Source organism: Heptranchias perlo, chromosome 9 (genome assembly GCF_035084215.1).
Source record: "Heptranchias perlo isolate sHepPer1 chromosome 9, sHepPer1.hap1, whole genome shotgun sequence".
Classification (NCBI taxonomy): domain Eukaryota; kingdom Metazoa; phylum Chordata; class Chondrichthyes; order Hexanchiformes; family Hexanchidae; genus Heptranchias; species Heptranchias perlo.
Genome location: NC_090333.1, coordinates 48,207,389 through 48,222,423, shown reverse-complemented (window position 1 = coordinate 48,222,423; position 15,035 = coordinate 48,207,389). Strand labels below are relative to the sequence as shown.

The 15,035-nt window shown below is 42.8% G+C and overlaps 1 protein-coding gene across 4 annotated transcripts in view; it reads right to left on the bottom strand.

The window, feature by feature from the left end:
* LOC137325356 (guanine nucleotide-binding protein G(I)/G(S)/G(O) subunit gamma-12) overlaps nt 1-12,379 on the bottom strand; it is a 122,024-nt gene extending 109,645 nt beyond the window's left edge. For all 4 annotated transcript variants that reach the window (XM_067990351.1, XM_067990350.1, XM_067990354.1 and 1 more), the window contains exon 1: nt 12,204-12,379. The gene's annotated coding sequence lies outside the window, so the exon portion shown is untranslated. The remainder of the gene's footprint in view (nt 1-12,203) is intronic.
* Nucleotides 12,380-15,035: the final 2,656 nt, after the last annotated feature.

Here is a 15,035-nt window from a genome sequence, read left to right as displayed (position 1 = left end):
CTGCTAGCTAAGCAGGAGGTTACCAAGGAACGCTTTGGTCAACAACGAAGGCTTTGCAATGAAAATGTATTAACATATTAAGGCCTTCAGACTCAATTGATAATTCACAGAACAAACAAGTAAACAAGGATGTAATTAACACAAAATACCAAGCATCCCATCTCGTGAGAGTCAGTTGTGAGTTTCTTGGTGGTTTTGTATAACCAACTAGACTAGCAATTGCAGCAAGATAAATTTGAAGTGACCATCCCCCCATCAAATAGAAATTAAAAGAAAATATAGACTTTATGATTTAAATTGTGGTGAAATCCCTATTCATCACAATACTACTCAGCAGTCCATTGTCAATCACCCCAAGATCATCTGTATTACACAATTATTAAGTGATTCTCTCTGGGCACAAACACATCACATACGCACAGAGCACTGCTGTCTGGTAAAGTGTCTCGCAACATATTTTAACCAAGTCAGTAAATACAGGAGCGTACGGTATACACTACCTACACAAGCTAAGAATTTGATTAAATTATATAGAATTTAAAAAAATCTATCCTCTGTCACTGTTCATCCTTCGAGATGTGATTGGTTCAACAACAGCCTGCATTATATAGCGCCCTTAACGAGGTGAGAGTGACTGCCCTTGACATCAAAGGCAACATCTGACCGAGTGTGGCACCAAAGAGCCCTAGTAAAATTGAAGTCAATGGGAATCAGGGGGAAAACTCTCTAGTGGCTGGAGTCATACCTAGTACAAAGGAAGATGGTAGTGGTTGTTGGAGGACAATCATCTCAGCCCCAGGACATTGCTGCAGGAGTTCCTCAGGGCAGTATCCTTGGCCCAGCCATCTTCAGCTGCTTCATCAATGACCTTCCCTCCATCATGAGGTCAGAAATGGGGATGTTTGCTGATGATTGCACAGTGTTCAGTTCCATTCGCAACCCCTCAAATAATGAAGCAGTCCATGCCTGCATGCAGCAAGACCTGGACAATATCCAGGCTTGGGCTGATAAGTGGCAAGTAACATTTGCGCCAGACAAGTGCCAAGAATGACCATCTCCAATAAGGAGAGAGTCTAACCACCTCCCCTTGACATTCAACGGCATTACAATCACCAAACCCACCATCAACATCCTGGCGGTCACTATTGACCAGAAACTAAACCGGACCAGCCATATAAACACTGTGGCTACAAGAGCAGGTCAGAGGCTGGGTATTCTGCAGCGAGTGACTCACCAACTGACTCCCTAAAGCCTTTCCACCAACAAGGCACAAGTCAGAAGTGTGATGGAATACTCTCCACCTGCCTGGATGAGTGCAGCTCCAACACCACTCGAGAAGCTCAACACCATCCAGAACAAAGCAGCCTGCTTGATTGGCACCCCATCCACCACCCTAAACATTCACTCCCATTACCACTGGCGCACCGTGGCTGCAGTGTGTACCATCCACAGGATGCAATGCAGCAACGCGCCAAGGCTTCTTCGACAGCACCTCCCAAACCCGCGACCTCTACCACCTAGAAGGACAAGGGCAGCAGGCACATGAGAACCCCCACCTGCACGTTCCCCTCCAAGTCACGCGCCATTCCGACTTGGAAATATATCGCCGTTCCTTCATCGTCGCTGGGTCAAAACCCTGGAACTCCCTACCTAACAGCACCGAGGGAGAACCTTCACCACACGGATTGCAGCGGTTCAAGAAGGCAGCTCATCACCACCTTCTCAAGGGCAATTAGGGATGGGCAATAAATGCTGGCCTTGCCAGCAATGCTCACATCCCATGAACGAATAAAAAAAAGTCCCAAGGTGCTTCACAGGAGTGTAATCAGACAAAATTTGACACCACGCCACAGAAGGAGATATTAGGACAGGTGACTAACGGCTTGGTCAAAGAGGCAGGTTTTAAGGAGTGACTTAAAGTAGGAGAGGTGAAGAAGCGGTGAGGTTTAGGGAGGGAATTCCAGAACCTAGGTTCTAGGCAGCCGAAGGTACGGCTGCCAATGGTGAAGCGATGAAAATCGTAGATGGGCAAGGGGCAAGAATTGGAAGAGTGCAGAGATCTTGGAGGGTTGTTGGGCTGGAGGAGGTTACAGAGATAGGGAGGGGCGAGGCCATGGAGGGATTTGAAAACAAGGATGAGAATTTTTTTAAAATCGAGGCGTTGCCGGACCATGAGCCAATGTAGGTCAATGGGTGAATGGGCCTTGGTGCGAGTTAGGATATGGGCAGCAGAGTTTTGGATGATCTCAAGTTTATGGATGGTGGAAGGTGGGAGGCCGGACAGGAGAGCATTGGAATAGTTAATTCTAAAGGTAACAAAGGCACAGATGAGGGTTTCATCAGCAGATGAGCTAAGGCAGAGACGAAGATGGGCGATGTTAGAGGTGGAAATAGGCGGTCTTGGTGATGGGAGCGGAAACGAGGTCAGAAGCTCAGCTCAGGGTCAAATAGGACACCAAGGTTGCAAACAGTCTTGATCAGCCTCAGACAGTGGCCAGGGAGAGAGATGGAGCTAGGGAACGGAGTTTGCAGCGGGGAATCGAAGACAATGGCTTTGTCTTCGATTTGGAGGAAATTTTTGCTCATCCAGTACTCGGACAAGCAGTGTGACAAATAAAAGACAGTGGAGGGTCAAGAGAGGTGGTGGTGACGTAGGGCCGGGTGTCATCAGCGTACGTGTGGAACCGGACGTTATGTTTTTGGATGATGTCGCCGAGGGGCAGCGTGTAGATGAGAAATGGGAGTGGGCCAAGGATAGATCCTTGGGGGACTCCAGAAGTAATGGTGCAGGAGCAGGAAGAGAAGCCATTGCGGGTGATTCTCTGGCTATGAATGGATGGATAAAAATGGAACCAGGCGAGTGCAGTCCCACCCAGCTGGACGACAAAGGAGAGGTTTTGGAGGAAGATGGTATGGTCAACTATATTAAAGGCTGCAGAGAAGTAGAGAAGGATGAGAAGGGATAGTTTACCATAGTTACAATCACATTGGATGTCAATTGTGACTTGGATAAGGGCTGTTTCAGTACTGTGACGGGGCGGAAACCTGATTGGAGGGATTCAAACATGGAGTTGCGGGAAAGATGGGCATGGATTTGGGAGGTGACAACACGTTCAAAGACTTTGGCGAGGAAAGGGAGGTTTGAGCTGGGGCTGTAGTTGGCAAGGAAAGAGGGTTCAAGGGTGGTTTTTTTTTTGGGGGGGGGGGGGGGGTCGGGGGGGTGATGACGGCAGATTTGAAGGGGAGGTGGACAGTACCTGAGGAGAAGGAACAGTTAACTATACCAGCTAACATGGAGGCCAGGAAGGGAAGTTGGGTGGTCAGCAGTTTGGTGGGAATAGGGTCGAGGGAGCAGGGGGTCGGTCTCACGGTCAAGATAAGCTCAGAGAAGGCATGAGGGGAGATGGGAGAGAAATTAGAGAAAGATATCTAGAGAGGAAATTCCAGAGCTTAGGCCCTGGACAGCTGAAGGCAGAGCCGCCAAAGGTGGGGCGAAGGAAATCAGGAATGCGCAAGAAGGCAGAATTGGAGGAGCACCCGAAGGCTTGTAGGCCTGGAGGAGGTTACAGAGATAGGAAGGGGCAAGGCCATGGAGTAATTTGAATACAAGGATGAGAATTTTAAAATTGAGGCACTGCCAAACCGGATTGTAGGAGCCATGTGATTGCCTCCTCTCATCAGTCCCTCTCAGTTAGCAGAAAACAATCCGATGTAACATCCAACACATCAGGCACCCCTGGCTGTGCAGTACAGCGGGAGCTACCAAGGCCTGCCCTAGTGCCTCATCGTGTCCACCGTGCTCTGCTCCCTCAATTCTACAGCCTTACTTAGCCCAAAGGTGCCTCCTAGCTTTGAACGCAGTGGAAAAAAGTTTTAAAAATTAATTTTTCTTCAAAAAAAAGTAAAAATTAAACAATTTAATTCAATCATTAAAATTAACGCAACAGTCTGAAGACAAAATCTCCCCCCCACCCCCATCAACTTTCCTAACCACAGTAGCAAGAGGGGAATTGGTTGTGGCCTCATCCCACAGCTCACTGCGGGAATTACTATTATCAATTTTATTTTTTTTAAATAAAGGAGGATCACTTCAAATTACAGTAACAATCCTGTTTCTCTACCAACTCTACACTTGATGTGGAGATGCCGGTGATGGACTGGGGTTGACAATTATAAACAATTTTACAACACCAAGTTATAGTCCAGCAATTTTATTTTAAATTCACAAGCTTTCGGAGATTTCCTCCTTCCTCATTTACCTGAGGAAGGAGGAAATCTCCGAAAGCTTGTGAATTTAAAATAAAATTGCTGGACTATAACTTGGTGTTGTAAAATTGTTTACAACTCTACACTTGTTTGGTAATCCCCTCTCCCTTCCCTTGCCCCAATTTCTCGCATCCTCACGTGTTGCAGCAGCTCTCGGACTTGCCAGTACCAACGAGGGCCGCATCTCCGCATCCACCATAACAATGACAAGGGCATTCAGCTCAGGGTGGAGATGCACACCAGCCCACTCCCCATCTTGCTGCATATCATGGACTTTTTTTTTAAAAAAAGATTCAAATTGAGTAATTCAGTAAAGATGCATACGAGAGAGGCATACACAAGGAGTAGGATTCATTTTTTTGATCAACCCTGGGTGTCCAACAGACACAGAAATCAATCATCATGCTCAAGAGTCTCCAAAGGAGCTACTAAGAAATCCAGATGGGTAGTTTCTGTTTGCCCAATACAGAGCACATACACTATTTCCTTCAGGACACACCACGTTTACTTAAATACAGGGTTTAAGTGCAGGTTGTCAAGAGCACCCCACCCACCCACCTTAAGTATGCACAGGGGTACTGCTGGAATTTAACCAGCTAAAACAACATAGCTCATCAGCATAGGGAACTAGTAGTAAGCTTCCCCTGCTTGCCCAACTAGGACCGCCCCTACCAATTACTGCATTGGCATACAGGATAATCTGGAGCCGAATAAGAAGAACCCCAGTTCCCAGTAACAGGTATACTTCTCCAGGTCCGATTAATGAACCACACTGGCTAGTCAATCATTATTTCATCATCATATTACTAAATCTGCCACAGAGCGCTGACGTAGTTCCAATCTTCCATTATCAAGTGCCATCTTGGAGCCTTTCAACCCCAAAAATAACCCACTTACCTTGGAGGATAGTCAGTAGTTAGTAATTAACAAATTGAAAAACACAGGTTTGAGCCCTCAGGTGCATACAGCAAGTACCATGAAATACTCACTAATGGCACATTTAGCAGCATAACTCACTATAAAATGTGTGACTGCACTTCCGTTAACCTCCTAATCTCAGCATAGGCACATATCATAATACTCCATCAAATGATGATTCCATTAGGTGGCGGTACAGAACTTCAGCAGCTTGCCTCTCTCAAACTCAATCATGGTAAGCATCAAATTTTGATTATACTTGCATATGCTTTCATACCCAGCTTGCAGGTAGCACAATCCTCCAGCAGCTGTCATCTGAAGTCCCAGTTTCCTTACGGGAGGGACTTATTCAGGACAGCTTGCAATAAGTTCTAGGTATCTCAGTCTAATGCCATGTAAGAGACATGCTCATCAACTGTTTAATGCAGGTCCCGTGAGCAGTTTACGTAAAAAGTGATGTGCCCACTTTGAGGCTGAGCTCCCTTCCAGGGTTCTGAGCAAGTGTAGGCCAGAGCACTCTTTCCCTGAAGCTGAGACACATATAGAAGAGACAGCAGAAAGGAGACCTATAGAAAAAGGAACAGCGAGTCAAAATGTGCAAAAGGCCAGAGTTGGAGGAACACAGAGTTAGTGTCAGAAGGTTACAGTGATAGGGAGGGGCGAGGCCACGAACCTGTTTTTCAGTTTGTTAATTACTAACTACTGACTATCCCCCAAGACAAGTGGGTTATTTTTGGGGTTAAAGTACCTCAAAGTGGCCACAAAGGGATTTGAACAAAAAGATGAGAATTTTAAATTTGAGGCCTTGGTGGACCAAGAGCCAACGTACATTGGCCAGCACAGGGTGATGGGCGAGCAGTACGTGGTGCAGGCAACAGAGTTTCGGATGGGGTCAATTTTACGGAGGGTGGAAGAATGAGGCCGGCCAGCAGAGTATTGGAATAGTCGAGTCTGGAGGTAACAAAAGCATGGATGAGGGTTTCAGCAACAGACTATGACGAAAGAAAGGTGGTTAAAGTGTTAATGAGCTAGGTTTTAAAGTTATTTCCCCAAAGACTGTAAACAATAAGCAATTTGTTAGCCTGGCTCAGTAATTGACAAACACCTGACCCCCAACTGTGTTGAAAGGTCTCTAGTCCCAGGTGCTCAGCAGGCATTGTCTGGCATAGGCCCTCCCCAAGGGGTGTGAACACTGTCTTTCTTATAAAAAAAATCTGAGATGCACATGCTCAGCCAAGTCTTTAAAACAGAAGGCTGCAAGAGCATGCTTTCACAAGCTCCTGGTTAGGATGCTACTTATAATTTATTTTGTGTAAGTCAATCAAGATGACCTGATGTGGGGAAGCATGCCGCGTTTATTATTTTATATTTTTACATAAAGACAAGTACTTATTGAACTAAGCAAGTCCGATTATAATTGTTGATCTGTATATTCACTTGTTGTGAAATAAAGCAGCGTAACAATTCATATATGGCCTTGTCTGATCAAGTGCTTTCTCTGGCCACCTTCGTAAACGTTATGGAGGACAAATGGGGCCATGTGCGAAAGGCGCGAATATCCAGTTCAGATCATAGGAACATAGGAACAGGAGTAGGCCATTCAGCCCCTCAAGCCTGCTCCACCATTTGATAAGATCATGGCTGATCTGTGATATAACTCCATATACCTGCCTTTGGCCCATATCCCTTACTACCTTTGATTGCCAAAAAGCTATCCATCTCAGATTTAAATTTAGCAATTGAGCTAGTATCAATTGCCGTTTGCGGAAGAGAGTTCCAAACTTCGACCACCCTTGTGTGTAGAAATGTTTTCTAATCTCACTCCTGAAAGATCTGGCTCTAATTTTTAGACCGTGCCCCCCACTCCTAGAATCCCCAATCAGCGGACATAGTTTCTCTATACTCACCCTATCTCTTCCCCTTAATATCTTATAAACTTCGATCAGATCATCCCTTAACCTTCTAAACTCTGGAGACTACAACCCCAATTTGTGTAATCTCTCCTCGTAACTTAACCCTTGAAGTCCGGGTACCATTCCAGTAAACCTACGCTGCACTCCCTCCAAGGCCAATATGTCCTTCCGAAGGTGCGGTGCCCAGAACTGCTCACAGTACTCCAGGTGCGGTCTAAACAGGGTTTTGTATAGCTGCAGCATAACTTCTGCCCCCTTGTACTCTAGTCCTCTCGATATAAAGGCCAGCATTCCATTAGCCTTATTGATTATTTTCTGCACCTGTTCATGACACTTCAAAGAGATCACAAGGAGATACTATTGTTGTACCCCACGTTACGCTATGATTTAGTTAAATATTTGGCAGTCTGGGCACACCCCTGAACAAAAGATGTTCAGGCCACTTACAGGAATGGCTAGTACCACTATACCCAAACAAATATCTACAGCAGAATCCTAAACTTGTAACAAGGGGAAAGAGAGCAGGGACAACAAAGGCTCGGACCGGCATTTCAATGTGCCAATGTATATAATGGGTTCTCCAACAACAGGACAGAGCAAGCAGCATGTTGGTACAAGGTTTGATCGATGAGTGCTGTTTACATTAGGGCCCATGGCACTGAAAGGACACGTTTGGTGACGGCTGTTTTCAAAGATCGAGGTTCATGGCTAGAACAAGTATGTTGCAGCAGTTACTTCTGCAAGTTTGGAATATCATTCATAAACCTTAATTTATAACTATTAAGTTAAAAGCATTTTCAACTACACTACTGAGACCGGATTTTCCTGGCAAAAATTGCCTCTTTTTAGACAACATAGGTGGTCTGAAAAGTAAAAAGGGCAGAGAGGCTTTCTACTGAAACTGCACCCAAAAACTGAGCGCTACAATTTCTCTCCGGTGACTAAGCAATTACCTGAGGCACCACCAGAAGCCTACCTCAACACATGTAGATGAAGGGAGCATTGCTCAGTCCTCCCTGGAATTTCCCTACATTTTTGCCCACTTACCACCTACAAATCACTGCCGCAAGAATGGTGGTGATACTGGCCAGTATGGTACCCAAGAGACAGAAAATATTGAGAAAGTCAAAGATTTCACAGGGTAGCAATACTGTAACTGTTTTCGCTGGAAGTCACATCCAACACTTAAAAAGCTGCAGTATCTGATGATTTAAATGGTAATTGCTGAATCTTGTAGATAATTTAAAAAGGAGCTCAGTATAGTGAAATAATGGATTTCCCTGAGGGGATTCCACTGTTCTTATGCTAAGAGGAAAGGTTGGAAGCCAGGAGTGTGAGACATCATGCATGCATGCAGGCAACACCCAACCCAAAGGCATTTTCAAATGTAATTTTGCAACCAACTTGTTAATTTTAATAAATATTATTACAACGTCTGTCATGACTCACATTACAGCACCATCCTTGCATTTTAATTTAAATAAAGCCAATTACGTAGGTTTGAGGGGCGAGTTGGATAAGGTAGATTGGGAAATTAGATTAAAAGATATGACGGTAGATAAGCAATGGCGAGCATTTAAAGAATAAATTCATAATTCTCAATGACTATACATTCCCTTGAGGAATAAAAGCTCCATAGGAAAAGTGATCCAACCATGGCTAAGTAGAGAAGTTAAGGATAGTATTCAATTAAAAGAAAATGCTTACAATTATGCCAAAAAGAGTAGTATGCTTGAGGATTGGGAGTGTTTTAGAAATCAGCAAAAGATGACCAAGATATTGTTAAAGAGGGAGAAAATGAAGTATGAGAGTAAACTAGCAAGAAATATAAAAACAGATTGTAAGAGCTTCTGCAAGCATATAAAAAGGAAGAGATTAGCAAAAGTAAACATGAGTCCCCTAGAGGCAGAGACAGGAGAAATTATAATGGGGAATCAGGAAATGGTAGAGACGTTAAACAAATATTTTATAACTATCTTCACAGTAGAAGACATAAAACATACTGGAAATAGTGGAAACCAAGGGTCTAATTAAAGGGAGGAACTTAAAGTAATTCAGATTAGTAAAGAAAAAGTACTGGAGAAATTAATGGGACTAAAAGCCGACAAATCCCCCGATCTTGATGGCTTACATCCTAGGGTTTTAAAAGAGGTGGCTGCAGAGATAGTGGATGCATTGGTTTTGATCTTCCAGAATTCCATAGATTCTAGAATGGTCCCTGTGGATTGGAAGGTAGCAAATGTAACCCCAGTATTCAAGAAAGGAGGAGAGAGAAAAGAGGGAACTATAGGCCAGTTAGCCTGACATAAGTAGTAGGGAAAATGCTAGAATCTATTATTAAGGATGTAGTAACAGGGCATTTAGAAAATCATTAAATGATTAGGCAGAGTCAACATGGTTTTATGAATGGGAAATTGTGTTTGACAAATCTATTAGAATTTTTTGAGGGTGTAACTAACAGGGTAGAAAAGGGGGAAACCAGTGGATGTAGTATATTTGGATTTTCAAAAGGCATTCGATAAGATGCCACATAAGAGGTTGTTACACAAGATTGGGGGTAATATATTAGCATGGATTGAGGATTGGTTAATGGACAGAAAACAGAGGAGGAATAAATGGGTCAGTTTCTGGTTGGCAGGTTGTAACTAGTGGGGTGCCACAAGGATCAGTGCTTGGGCCTCAGCTGTTTACAATATATATCAATGACTTAGATGAAGGGACAAAGTGTAATGTATCCAACTTTGCTGACGATACAAAGCTAGGTGGGAAAGTAAGCTGTGAGGAGGACGCAAAGAGGCTGCAAAGGGATATAGACAGGTTAAGTGAGTGGGCGAGAAGGTGGCAGATGGAGTATAATGTGAGGAAATTATCCACTTTGGTAGGAAAAATAGAAAAGTAGAATATTTTTTAAAAAGGTGAGACTAAGAAATGTTGGTAGTCAAAGGGATTTGGGTTTCCTTGTACACGAATCGCTGAAAGTTAATGTGCAGATACAGCAAGCAATGAGGAAGGCAAATGGTATGTTAGCCTTTATTGCAAGGGGGTTGGATTGTAAGAATAAGGAGGTCTTGCTGCAATTATATAGGCTCTGGTGAGACCACACCTGGAGTACTGTGTGCAGTTTTAGTCTCCTTACGCAAGGAATGATATACTTGCCTTAGAAGGGGTGCAACGAAGGGTCACTAGATTGATTCTTGGGATAAAAAAGTTGTCCAATAAGAAGAGATTGAGTAGAATGGGCCTATATTCTCTGGAGTTTAGAAGAATGGGAGGTGATCGCATTGAAACATATAAAATTCTTGAGGGCTTGACAGGCTAGCTGCTGAGAGGCTGTTTACCCCCATTGGAGAGGCTAGAACTAGGGAGTCATAGTCTCAAGATAAGGAATCGGCCATTTATGACAGATGAGGAAAAATTTCTTCCTTCAGAGGGTTGTGAATCTTTGGAATTCTCTACCCCAGAGGGCTGTGAATGTTCAGTCATCGAGTATATTCAAGACTGAGATCGATGGATATCTGGATTCTAAGGGAATCAAGGGATATGGGGATATGGCGAGAAAGTGGAGTTGAGGTAGATCAGCCATGATCTTATTGAATGGCAGAGCAGGCTCAAGGGGCCGTATGTCTTCTCCTGCTCCTATTCATATTCTTATGTTCCAGGATGACCTTAAAAGACAACATCATACCTCCTACCCCTTAATGAAAAATATCAACTTCATAATCCCTTTGATTATCTTTATTCCTGCTGCTTTTGCCACATTTTGCTTAAACAGCTAGCACTGATGACAGGTTGGAGTGAACTAACAAAATAAGCAGGTCATAAATTTATTTCATTCAGTTCCAAAATAGCTAGAGTTAAAATGTTTTTGGTCAGAAAAATACAAAACCAAAGGTCAAAGACAAGTTATCTACAGGTTCAGGCAACTACTGACTGACCTGAAAATGGCATTCCCAGAATTCCCTCTTTAATTTTTCATTAATGTTCTTTTAGTGTGTGGATGATTAAAAATAAAAGTATTTAATCTGAATGTAAATTAGTTTCGTAATTTTGAATACATATGTGCTTTTAAAGTATTCTTACAACACTGGTACTGAGACCTAATACAACACAATGGACTGACGAATTACACCATACCATATATGTCTAAACATCAGATTACTGAACGTACCAAATATCTACTGGAATAAGCAGACAATTCTCCTTCTAAATTGTAAATTGTGGATGTTCACTAAAACATTGTATACTGGGCAATCAAAAACGGTTTCTAAAATGATACTGTTGTTTACTCAAGTTCAATCATTTGAAGATAAACACCACCATTTTGATTCTGCAATTAAATTTGCAGGTCCCTGTGCAGAAGTCACAATCAAGATAAGCACACAGTTCATATCCTGTACTGTCAAATGACACCAAACACAAACAGTAAACAAAACCATAACAGAACGTACTATTGAAAACAATAATCCAGGTGAACAATTAGATATCCATTTGTAGTTTATAGTTAAAGCCTAACACAACCAAATTTTTCCTCCCTTTTGAGAAAGAAACTGGAACTATACTTCCCCAAATGAAGAAATTAATGAAGGATAAAATTAGATTAAATTATCAACAAACGAAAACTAACCCATAGCAATCCAGATCGGATGTAATGAGTATTAGACCCAGACACAAGTGATCCTTTCTACGTTTTATTGTAAGAGGGGGAAGCAGCAACATTAATGGGGAGGAAAAGCATATGAAACAAAAAAATGTAACGCATAAGACTAGCACTTTTTGTAAGACTTCAATAGGAAGATGGAATCACGAATGCGTCTAAAATATGTAACATGCAGAGTATTAGTCCATTAGAAATTAAACTTAATCTGTTGTTAAGTTTCACTATTAAGCTAGAAAGTAAATTGGAACAAAATAATAGAAGTTATTTACGAAGTTAGCGCTGAGGCTGATATTCCTCCCCCGCCCGACCACAGCCTCCGCTTCTACTCCCGGGGAGACGCGATGTCTGAGGCTAACAGCCCAAGTGCCGCACACTCCCCCAGTGTTTGTCTTTTAAAACTCTTCTAAAATGATTTATTTCCCCGGTGCGGAGAAGGATTATAAACCGACCTTTACCGGGCTGTTTACTGTATTCACTTCCCTTCCGGCCGCCTCCGTTACTTTCAATTTTCCTCTTTAAACCTTGTTTCCAGCCAGAGCTCAACACCACTGACCTTTCACCCTTTTCCCAGCCTCGTTCCCGACCCAACCGCCCCCTCGTGCGGATTGCCGGGATAGCTGAGAATTCCTCCGGATGACTCCCCAGGAGGAAAGGGGAGGAAACGATGAATGACAGGGTTGGATCGGTGGTGTCGCTACCAGCGCCCTCTGCAGGTTTTACTCGCCCATGTCTTGTTTTGGAGGAGGGAATCCAGCATTGGTACTGAAAGGGTATGTTTTTTTAAAACAAACTTCTGCCTCCTCTCCTGAAGGTGCCAGCTCTTGCCGAGACATTGTTCCACACAAGGCAGGAAGTCCTCTGAAATCTTTTTTGTGTGTCATTTTTAACGTGGGAGCCTAGACATTGAGTGTCAGCAGGTTGTTTAACTGCGAGGCAATCGCAGGCAATAAGCACATAAGAAATAGGAGCAGGAGTAGGCTATCCGGCCCTTCAAGCCTACTCCGCCATTCAACAAGATCATGGCTGATCTTCTCCCTCAACGCCATTTTCCTGCACCATCTCCATATCCCTTGATGCCTTTACTATCTAGAAATCTATCGATCTCTGCTTTGAATGTACTCAATGACTGAGCTTCCACCGCCCTCTGGGGTAGAGAATTCCAAAGATTCACCACCCTCTGAGTGAAGAAATTTCTCCTCATCTCAGTCCTGAATGGCCTATCCTTTGTTCTGAGACTGTGACCCCTGGTTCTAGATTCCTCAGCCAGGGGAAACATCCTCCTTGCATCTACCCTGTCAAGGCCTGTAAGAATTTTGTATGTCTCATTCTTCTAAACTCTAGAGAATACAGGCCTAGTCTACTCAATCTTTCCTCATACGATAATCCCGCCATTCCAGGAATCAGTCTGGTGGACCTTCATTGCACTCCCTCTATGGCAAATTTATCCTTTCTTAGGTAAGGAGGCCAAAATTGTATACAATGCTCCAGGTGACGTCTCACCAAGGCCCTATATAATTGCAGTAAGACATCTTTACTCCTGTACTCAAATCCTCTTGTAATAAAGCCAACATACCATTTGCCTTCCTAACTGCTTGCTGCACCTGCATGTTAACTTTCAATGACTCATGTACAAGGACACCCAGGTCCCTTTGAACATCAACATTTCCCATTCTCTTACCATTTAAAAAAACTCTGCATTTCTGTTTTTCCCACCAAAGTGGATAACTTCACATTTTTCCACATTATATTCTATCTGCCATGTTCTTGCCCACTCACTTAGCCTGTCTATATACCCTTGAAGCCTCTTTGCATCCTCCTCACAACTCACATTCCCACCTAGTTTTGTGTCATCAGCAAACTTGGAAATATTACATTTAGTCCCCTCATCCAAATCATTGATATACATTGTGAATAACTGGGGCCCAAACACCGATCCCCATGGTACCCCACTAGTCAGTCTGCCAACCTGAAAAAGACCTGTTTATTCCTACTCTCTGTTTTCTGTCTGTTAACCAATTCTCATTCCATGCCAGTATATTATTCCCAATTCCAAGTGCTCTAACTTTGGTAACCAACCTGTGTGGGACCTTATCGAAAGCCTTCTGAAAATCTAAATACACCACATTCACTGGCTCCCCCATATCTATTCTACTAGTTACATCCTCAAAGAACTTCAATAGGTTTGTCAAACATGATTTTCCTTTCATAAATCCATGTTGACTCTGCCAAATCCTATTATTATTTTCTAAGTGTCCTGTTATCAGATCCTTTATAATAGATTCTAGCATTTTCCCTACTACCGATGTCAGGCTAACAGGTCTGCGTTCCCTGTTTTCTCTCTCCCTCCTTTCTTAGATAGTGGGGTTACATTTGCTACCTTCCAATCTGCAGGAACCGTTCCAGAATCTGTAGAATTTTGGAAGATAACAACCAATGCATCCACTATCTCCATAGCCACCACTTTCAAAACCCTGGGATGCAGATTATAAGGCCCTTAAGATTTATCGACTTTCAGTCCCATTAATTTCTCTAGTATTATTTTTTTATGAATACTAATTTCCTTCAGTTCCTCATTTTTGCCAGACCCTTGGTTCTCTAATATTTCTGGGAGGTTTTTTGTGTCTTCTTCCGTAAAGCCAGACACAAAGTATTTGTTTAATTTCTCTGCCATTTCCTTATTCCCCATTATAAATTCTCCCATCTCTGTAAGGGATCCACATTTGCCTTCGCCAGTCTTTTCCTTTTTACATACCTATAGAAGCTTTTACAGTCCGTTTTTATGTTTCTCGCTAGTTTACTCTCATATTCTGTTATCCCTTTCTTTATCAATTTCTTGGTCCTCCTTTGCTGAATTCCAAAATGCTCCCAATCCTCAGGCTTACTGCATTTTCTGGCAACTTTATATGCCTCTTTGATTTAATACTATCTTTAATTTCTCTTGTTAGTCACAGTTAGACCACTTTTCCTGTTGGGTTTTTGTGCCTTAAAGAAATATATATTTGTTGCAAATTATGTATAATTCTTTAAATGCTAGCCATTGCCTGTCTACCATCATACCTTTTAATGTAGTTCCCCAATCAACCATAGCCAACTTGTGTCTCATAGTTTCCTTTGTTTGGATTTAAGACCCTAGTTTCGGATTGAACTACATCACTTTCAAACTTAATGAACTCTCAGCTCCACAGATTTCCACTTTTCAGTAGGAGTCACTGAATAAGTAATTAAGAATGGGAACCCAGAGCCCAGTGTATTGTTCCTATTGTCAACCTGCCTGAGACCAG